At 38.3% G+C, this 10,114-nt stretch overlaps 1 non-coding gene across 1 annotated transcript; it reads right to left on the reverse strand.

Annotated features, from left to right (window-relative positions):
• Nucleotides 1-8,604: 8,604 nt before the first annotated feature.
• Nucleotides 8,605-8,711, reverse strand: LOC119541069. The gene has a single exon (XR_005218198.1). It is a non-coding gene; the product is annotated as a U6 spliceosomal RNA (small nuclear RNA).
• Nucleotides 8,712-10,114: the final 1,403 nt, after the last annotated feature.

Raw genomic sequence — 10,114 nt, forward strand, 5'->3', positions numbered from 1 at the left:
TCTATGTAGTCAGAAGCACTTATCCTCTGTTATTTTAATTTTCATATCTATTTTCTGTAGCGAAGCTGAGGATATTTTTATATATTAACTAGCCACTGTGTTTTTTTCTCTGCACATCCTTTGCACACTTTTTATTAGTTTTTTTGGTTTATAATACATGAAGAACTCCAGATACTATTTGAGAACAAAGCACATTAATATATCTGCAAATATCTTTATCCAGTATGCGACTTGTCTTTACTTTTTTATGTTGTCTTTTGTCAGGCAGAAGTTTTAAAGTTTAATAGACAAATTTAAAACATCTTTTCTTTTTACCTTGTAGATTTTGCATCTGGTTTAATAAAATCTGTACGATGATGTCATAAGGGTATCTTCTCAAGTTTTGTCTTAAAAGATTTTTCATTTTGATTTTCATATTTAGGTCTTTACTATATCAGAAATTCATTTTTTCTGTGTTGTGTTTTGTAGGGATAGTCCATTTTTTTCTAGTACCATGGATAAAATTCTAATCATTTTCTAACCATTTTGTAATTCCACTCTCAGTGTTTTCTTTTTTAAGTTAATTATGTTATTTTGTATTTATTATTTTTAGTAATTTAATTTAATTTTCACATAAACTTCTTAAGGACAGTCATCACGTCTTAGGGTTCTTTGAACTTCCCTACTTGCTCAGCTTCACAAAAATTAAATATAAGAAAATATGTGTTAATAGATATATTGATCTCAATTGACTGAAGCTGTACAAACAGCACAGCACTTCCCTGCTAACAATCACAAAATTTACACTCATAATTTCTAACTATCAAGTGTAGAAAAAATTTCCAACATGTGCAATAAAATACATGTATTCACCTTAAAATGCAGCCCTAGAAAAATAATAATATTAACTCTACAAAAACCAACATTTATGGACTACTGATGATGTGCCTGGCAATGTTCTAAGAACTTTGTATGTATTGAATCACAAGGAAACTAGCAGCCCAGTTACTATTATTATCAACCTTTTTCAGATGAGAAAACTGAGACATACTGTAGTGAATTTTTACTTAAATTTATAAAAATAGTCAATGCAGGGCCACTTAACATAAATCTACTTTATAACATGTGAAATAAATGAAGTATTGCTGCTACATAACTTTCCAGTGAACAGTGCATTATAAGTAGAGAATTCTGAATATATTTCTAAATAAAAGTATTAACTGTGTGAGGTATGTTCATGTTTTTACTTCAATATGCAAATGCTGCTATCACAATCATTATTAATAAATTACCGGAAGCCTGTCATGTTTGTGGCATTCTTTATGGTGTTAAAACTAACTATAATTTGCTTGAATCTACATGAAACATTTAGCATGTCTGACTTTCACTATTCTTTCCTTGATCATGACTGCATTTCCAGAGATAGCGCACTTTATGCTGTGCCCCGGGTGGTAAAAATACATTTCACATAAAGGGAAGAAAGAGCATTTAATGAATTGTGCTCTATGCATGTGAAAGCCAATGGCAATATTAGAAATGGTGTTTATTTTATAGCCCAGAAACTGCATTTTAAATGCTAGTATATGTTTATGTGACAGTTCTATTAAATATAAAAAGTCCCATTGCAAGGAAAGTCCTTTACGTGGGCTTTTTATATGGTCTAAATAGCATACCCAGCCCTGCAACTCCTCATGTCAGACATTTTTAGAACCTTATTTATGTTAAAGCCATAACAAACTAGCAACTGGAAAACTATAATGGGCACAAACGACTAATAAAAATGAGATTGTTGAAAATACTTCTTAATAGCAACTTAGGAGGAATCCTGATAAAACAAAGTCAAGGCCAGCTGTCTCTGGAAGCCTGCCACCCCAGTAATCACAGATATTTAGTCACAGGTACTCCCCTTTTCCATCTTCCTTGCCTTCTTGGCTGGAAACAAAACAGCCAATGCACTTTGAGATTGGTATTTGCCCTGTTTTTCATTCTAGTACCTATTGAACCAAAGGGGCTCTGGAAAAAATCCTGCAATCATTTTTCCTTCCAGTGTTGATTATTCACTGGACGACTTGTCTGGAGAACTGGGCAGATGATCAGAAATTAGTCAGAGGCGGCAGAATGCCAGTGTGCTTTCTGTCTCTGTGTGTGTACACAGATCTGCATATGTGTGTAAACATGAGCATGTGCGTTATGCATGGAAGGCCCAGTCTCTTGAAATCTGGATCACTTCTCAGTGGAACTGCTATGTTTAGACAAGCAGGCTAAAATGAACAGATCAAACCCTTTATTTATAGAGTAAAAACTATTTGATCTAGGGTAGATAGCAGCTCTATGGGCAAACATGTTGAGCCAAAGTCATTTTTATTGCTACATCTTGCAGAATCCAGAAATGGTTCATGTGGCCATCCATATGAGAAAAGGAAAAATTCCCATAAAAGAGGGGCTGGTAAAGTGTGAAATACTGCTTGAATTACCCAAAACCAGTGTATGTTTATATAACCAAGAGTGTGAAGGAATGGAGGGGGATGCCTTTAATTTCTGTGCTGGTGGGAATCTCCCAGCTTGCTTTGCTTGTCCCAGTGGTGCAGTGATAGGGCAGGAACCGAGGCAGACATCTGCAACAGACTAAGGGGCACTGGGAAGTAACTGAGGGATGTTGGAACCCTTGGAATATATTTTGTAAACTACTCATCTACTATAATTATTCACGCCATGGTGAGTGGTCTACAAACCCATCCATTTTTGGAGTTGGATGCCACCTCGGGGGTCAGCAACATTTACTTCTCATTCAGTGTGGGAATTCTCTCCACAACACCCTGATGATAGGATTCCAGCCTGTTTTTGAATCCTTAGTATCAGGAAGCTCATGACCTAAAATTATGTCCAGCTTCAGTTGTAAAGAAACTCTTTTCAAGGCAGTTCCCAACCCATGCATGCTTAATTTACGTTAAGCATGTTGTTTTCATGAAAATGGCCAACCAGAACGGCTGCTCATCTAACAAGCTTCCCACTGCCATTCTTGGATTACCCTCTCTGACAGAGAAAAATTTTTTTGTACATCTATAAATTTATGTACCTTCAGCATGTATTACCTGCTCAACTCCTGAGGCTTTGTGGTGCTGAGTGAGACACTGGATGAAGAAAAGAACTGTAAGATGCCAGGAGATTATAGATTCATTTACATTACAAGAGCAAGGTGCCCTAAGGATCCAGAGAGCAGGAGGCAGGGACAAGAGTGGAGCTGCATAAGAGTTGTGTGAAAAGAGATGAAAGAGAGAAAGAAGAAGGAAGGAAGGAACGAACAAACGAGAAAAGAAAGGAAGGTAGAAAGGAAGGGAGGGAGACAGGGAGGGAGGGAGGGAGGAATGAGGAAAGAAAGAGGGAAAGAAAGAAGGAAAGGAGGAAAGGAAAGGAAAAGAAAGAGGGAAGTGGGAGAGAGAAAGCAAGAAACTACACTAAATGCAAAAGAAATAGGAAAGAACATCTACAAATTGATTCAAATTACCAACTAGAAAAATAAGCAAAACACCCCTTAAAGAAGTGTAAATAACCAAAAAAGAGAGAGAGAGGGAGAGAAAAGTAAGAGAAGAAAAGAAAAGAAAGAAAAATTCAAATTTACTAGTAAGGAGGGAAATGCAACTTAAAGTATCAGCATGGCAAAAGGTAAAAAGCCAGCATTAAGAGAATGAAAAGAGAAAAAGGATAAAATCTTTGCAAAGCATCCATCTGATAAAAGACTAGTATCCAGGATATAAAGAACTCTCAAAACTTAATAGTAAGTAAACAAACAACCCATTTAAAAATGGTAAAATTTTGAAAAGACACTTCACCTAAGAAGATGTTTGAATGGCAAATAAGCACAAGAAAAAAAAATGATCATTGGGGAAATGCAAATTAAAGCCATGATGAAATACCACTGCACACCCATTAAAATGGCTGACATTCAAAGGGCTGACCATACCAACTGCTGGCAAGAAACTGGAACTGTTATGCACTACTGATTGGAATGAAAAACGGTACCAACTGCTTTGGAAAATAAGTAGTCAGTTTCTTAAAATGCTAAACGTGCTTCTACCACGTGATCCAGCTCCTTCACCACTAGATACCCGAGACAAATGAAAGCACACATACACGCAAAGATTTGGGCACAACTATGCACAGGAGCTTTATTTATAATAGCCAAAAAGTGGAAACAGCTCAAATATCCCTCATCAGGTGAACTGTGATCTAGCCACTCAATGAAATGTTACTCAGTAATGAAAACGAACCGACTCTATATATGCTACAAAATGAATGAATCTCAAAATAAGTATACTGAGTAAAAGAAGTCAGCTAAAAAAAGAGCATATACTGTATAATTCCACTTTTAGTAAGTTCTAAGAAATGCAACCTAATGTATACTGACAAGAAGCAGATCAGTGTTGCCTGGAAAAGGGAGAAGGGGAGGTATTGAAGAGAAAGATTGCAAAGTGGTACTAAGAAACTTGTAGTGGTGGTTCGAATTCTACACTTTAAATATGTGCAGTTTGTATATATCAACTCTACAGCAATAAAGATGTTCAAAAAATCTCTGAATGACATAACAAATCACAGATTTATCTTTAACTGCATCTTTAAAATACAGCTTCAAAGCATTAAGACCTTGCAAAGGGGTGAGCCTCCAGTAAGCCAGGCTGAGGGTTTGAAACTCCTATTTGCGCAGGTTTTCTCATTCATCCCCCTTGTGCATCGCCCCAGTTTTTAGGTCTGCATCTTGCAGTGTTTTGCTGCTTCTTGACCTGCCTCATTCACAGCTCATCTTTTTCACTCTCGGTTATTTTTCTCAGGGTTTCAATTCTTTATGAGGTCCTTTAAGAAAAGATATCGTAAAACTGGTAAACAACCTTCTTTCATTTTCTGCCTAGAAACCATACCAGTTCTTGAAGTAAACAGCATTGTTTTTTGTCAAATAAAAGTTTTAACTTTACTTTTTGGTTTGGCACTTTGGAAGTGAGAGAATTAGTAGAGGAGGTGAGCATTCTTTCCAAAGAAGCATGATGGAATGAAACAGACTTTATTAATGTGATTAAACAAATAAAAAGTGGGGAGGGCTGGCCCATGGATCCCAGCTGGTTCTTGACTAAATTTCAGCCCACAGTCAAGTACTGAAGTGACAGGCTTTTTGTTCCTTCTGTGGAAATCATCCACTAGCTTCAGGGGTCTGAAGCAGCAAAACTCCCAGACGACAAGATGCAGTGCTACTCCGTGAAAATCTGCCCTGCTGTCCCGTTTCTGAGTTAGCACGATGCCTCTCTGCCTTTCTTGGGCCCCTGACTTTATCTCTTTCTGTGTGACTGTGTGTGGTCTCCCTTCTGTTCTGTTTCCCCTCCCTCTTCTTTGACTTGCTTCACTATATCATGAAGTTAAAATTTGTTTTTATTATCTTATTGATTGAATGGGATGTTTGAATTGCTTTTCTTAAAAGCAGATGAGTTGCATATTTTATTCCTCTCAAAAAACCCACTCCAACTACAACAAAACAAATAAAATCTAGTTGCCTTTTGCTTTTCACTTGTATGGCCTTCAATTTGCTTTTTTTACAGGCTAGTGTCACTCCCCCCTTAATTCGTGTCCCCTGCTATAATGCTGTTGTAAAGTGGAAAACAATTTGGTGAATCATTATAGTTCATAGAACTGGTAGGGAGGTGTCAGAAGTGCATTACTATAGAATTGTCCGTAATGTTAGTGTTTGCTATTTTTCCATTTAAGGATTTTTTTTTTTTTTTTTTTTTTGCCTATTTTGATGGCAAATAAAAAATATGATCATCAGCACAAAACTAAGCATATGTATTTTAGAAAGCTTGTTTATGTAACAAAATTGTAATCTCCCAAAAATGATTTGGCAAAATTCATTTGGATTATGACATCAGTAGTGGCCAATGGGAAACAAGAGTTCCCTAATGTTGGTTTTGGCACATTTTCTCACCTTTGGTGGAGAGGTCAATTGTGACTCCACTATTAGTCCTGAGAGAACATCCAAGACTCTGGTTTTAGAATTTCAGTTTCATACAATATAAGACCACTGAACTTCTAAGAAAGCCTATTTTATAAACTACCACTTATCATCTGTGGGTCTGGTGTTCTACCAAATAAAACATGAAACCAGGAATGATGGGCTTTTCAGCAGTTAAAGTGCAATGTGAAATAATAACAGAGCAGGGCAAATGAGAGAAAAGTTATGAGACTTTTGAGAACTTCAAGCAAAAATAATCTAAAACAATCTAGTCAGTTCTGCAAGGAGGTTAGAAAAGTTGCTTGCAGTCCTGGGCCTCTGATTTGATGTTACATTTTATCATTTTAAGCCCGGCAAATAAACAGTGCAAGACAGGGGAAGTTCTTTTGAAATACAAGTTGGAGAGGACTTTCTTTTTCAGAGTTTTTATTGTATCATCATCTCCTTCCAACTTCGCTCTTACTCTGTGACTTCCTGATAAAGGCAGTTATAAAATTTCCAGACTTCCACCCACCTGCAGCAGCAAGATTTAAAGATGGGAGTATTTCCAGAAGGAGAGTTCGGCCACTTTCCCACTGACCTCTGGGGATATAAAACAGCCTCTCAATGACAAAGAGAAGTGGGACCCTATTAAGTACAGCTGACCAATAAGAAGGAGCTCTAACCTGCATCCCCTCTCTAACCCATTCACCTTCCTGCCCACATGAAGAAACAATGATATTTGAGCAATTAATAATACCGCTTGAGGAGATTAAATGGATGATAGGAGATTATGTGAAATTCAGAACAAAAAGAGGCCTCTAGTGGGACAGGCAGAAGTAACAAGAGCAGTTCAAGTTAGAACTGACTTCTGCTTTGGTTGTTCTCCCTCTGTAAGAAAGAGCCCGCAGACATCTTTACATGCAGTAGAGGTAGGAACCCAAAGCAGGACCTACCTGGGAAGGGGACCTGGAGGCTTCAGCCTTCCCTGTGGTCCTTCTTTAAGGACCCCTTGGCAGCAAGTGCCCTTGTGTGTCCCCTCTCTCTGCCTAAAGTCAGCTCTAGGAGGAGGAGGTGGGTCAGAGGCAGCCAGGACCTGGACCCTTGGGTTGAGCCTCAACCTTGGAATTCTTAACTATGTAGTCTTTTTGCCTTTATAAAGTCAAGGGAGCAGCCCTCACCAAGTGACGCTGCCTGTGCTGAACCCAAACCTCAGCATGGGTTCTGTTCAGCCACAGGCAGGGAGTATCCTTGCCAACCCTCTCCCCTTGTCTGAGATTCTGGGAATGGTCTGAGCTCAGAGACACTTGCCATATCAAATGGGCACCAGTCTTGGAATAGGCAGAGTTCAGGCTGTCTAGGTGGAGGGGCTGGTATGAATATCAGCAACCTGTACTGATTTCTACCAGGTGGATCAAGATGCGGATCTAAACGACTGGGGTTGGGCTGTGGCAAGCATGGCATTGCCAGTTGATAAGCATTCATCAGAACCTCTCATGGTTTGCGGCTCTGTGTACCCCAGAAAATCATGTTCTTTAAGCTAATGCATTCTAATCCACTGTAAGTGGGATCTTATGATGAGGCTACTTCAGTTAAAGTGTGGCCCACCTCACTCAAGATGTGTCTTAATCCTCTTACTGCAGTCTTTTATAAATGGAAGAGAGAGAGAGAGAGAGAGAGAAAGCCACGGAAGCAAGAAACTGAAAGCAACAAAACCCGGAAAAGAAGGCAGACACTGTAACTTGCCATGTGGCAGAGGAGCCAAGGATCGCTGGAAGCTGGTCTTCAAGAATAAAACAACACTTCGATGATGCCTTGATTTGGATATTTTTCTCAGCCTCAAAAGGGTAAGCAAATAAATTCCCATTATTAAGCCAACCCATTTCATGGTATTTGCTTTCAGCAACCTAGGAAACTAAAACAGAACCTCTCCAGGATCATCCAGCTTTAAAGAAGGAAGGAAGACCCAAAGCTAGGAACTTTTCTTTTATATATATAAAGCCATCTAGATTCTCATCTTGATCCACCTGGTAGAAATCAGTACAGGTTGCTAATATTCACACCAGCCCCTACTCCTAGACAGCCTGAACTCTGCCTTTTCCAAGAATGGTATGTATGACAAGTGTCTCTGAGCTCAGACCATTCCCAGAACCTCAGACAAAGGGAAAAGGTTGGCAAGGATATTCCCTACCTTGTGGTTGAACAGAATCCACACATATATATATATATATAATTATTTATGCATTCAGTTTTCTGATATTTTATTTGAATTTCTTTTATATATGTTCTTTATTAATATAAATTGCCTTAATTAAAGAAGTTATAGGTTTACAGAAAAATCATGCAGAAAGTGCAGAGTTCCCATGTATCACCTCCCATTATTAACACCTTGCATTAGTGTGATATCTTTTTTAACAGTTGATGAAAGAATATTATAATAATTGTGCTATTAACCATAGTTCACAGTTTACAGTATGGTTCACTGTGTTGTATAGCCCTGTGTTGTTTTTTTTTTAATTTTTATTCTAGTAACTTATGCACAGCTCAAAATTTCCCCCTTTAGCTGCATTCAAATGTATATTCAGTGCTGTTACGTTCACAATGTTGTGCTTCTATCACCACCATCCATCAAAAAAACGTTTCCATCACTCCCAAATAGTATGGCATGTGTCACAAATTTACATGCCATCTTTTCACAGGGGCCATGCTAATCTTCTATGTATTGTTACAATTTTAGAGTATGTGCTGCTGAAGCAAGCACTAGGAGTCTTTCTAATATTATATTAATAATCATCTCTAGTTGAGGGTGTTCTAGGCTCCATGTGCTTTACTTTTATTTTCTCCCATGCCTACCCACCACACTAGGTAGATATGAATTCATTCTTTGAACAAATACTCATAGATAACCTACTCTGTGCTGGGTTAAGTACTTAATTCTGGGGATACCATTGAGAACAAATTCTTTTGCTTCTTGGAGCCCACATTTCATCTAAATATTCTCTTTATGTTACAGGTGGTGAAACCAGGGCTCAGAAAATTAACCAATTTACCCGAAGGCACGGTGCCAAAAATGGAGGCACCGAGGTATATTCAAACCCAGATCCTTTTGACTCAGTTATTTTTCTTTTAAACACCACAATAACAGTTTTACACTTGTTTTCCTATTATTACACATGTCATCTTTAGCATCCACTCACTGTGTCACTGATAAAACATTCAGTTTTTTCCCTCCCATTCAAATTACAGAAAATGCACCTAGGAGAAAATGAGTGTTACAAGGTTAATCAAGAATCTGCTCTAGTTTATTTTATTTTGAATCAATCTTTCAAAAGTATCCTTGATTTAATCATTGCTGTCACAGCCAGGTATGTGAGTGTTCCACGGCATCATCCCACAATTGATGGGCTATTTGCTAAGCCACATGCCTGTACACTATCCTTTGCTCTTCCTAGGCAGGTCAGGCATGGGGCACAAAGGAGAAGGCACAACTGTGCCCCAGATCAGCGTTCTTCATCTCAAACTACAGAGTTCTCTGGCACCCTGGGCAACCTCCTTCCCTCCACTGGGAGGCTGTGTGGGTCAGGTTTGCCAGAACTCGTTTGCCTGTCTCTCATTGCAGAGCACTAAAGAAATGCCACATTCTCTGACTAAGAAGAAACTTCCGTATAACAGGCTCATGTCGGGTTCCATCCGCATCATAAAGGCCTCATCCAATGGAGACAGTTGTCTTGGGGCAAAAGACTGGATATTTGGAATTTGACTGTGTCTGCTTAGAAGGCTATCTGTAAGCTAGCCTTTATTCTAGAGCCATAGTTCTCACTTAACTCAGCAGTTTTTTTAAGAACAATATATTGAAATCTTCCCCCAAAAGTGATTTGACGTGGAAGAAATAACCTTCTCTCATTTAGAAAGAAGGGGTGTAAATTGTTACATATGCATTTGTGTATTCATTTGTGCTAAAAAAATTAGTCACAGTAGGTAAAATCAGGATCAATTTTTTTTTGTTTGTTTGAAAATATATTTTACCAGTCAAGTTTCAGCAAAGGAGTAAGAAACCTGGTGTATGCAATTCAAGCACGTAGGATTTTAATGCAGGGAATTAGCTGTTTACAAAATCCCTGGAAAGGTCGGGGAGCTACAAGTCGACATTTGCATTCAAGGTCA

Source organism: Choloepus didactylus, chromosome 7, assembly GCF_015220235.1.
Source record: "Choloepus didactylus isolate mChoDid1 chromosome 7, mChoDid1.pri, whole genome shotgun sequence".
Taxonomy (NCBI): domain Eukaryota; kingdom Metazoa; phylum Chordata; class Mammalia; order Pilosa; family Megalonychidae; genus Choloepus; species Choloepus didactylus.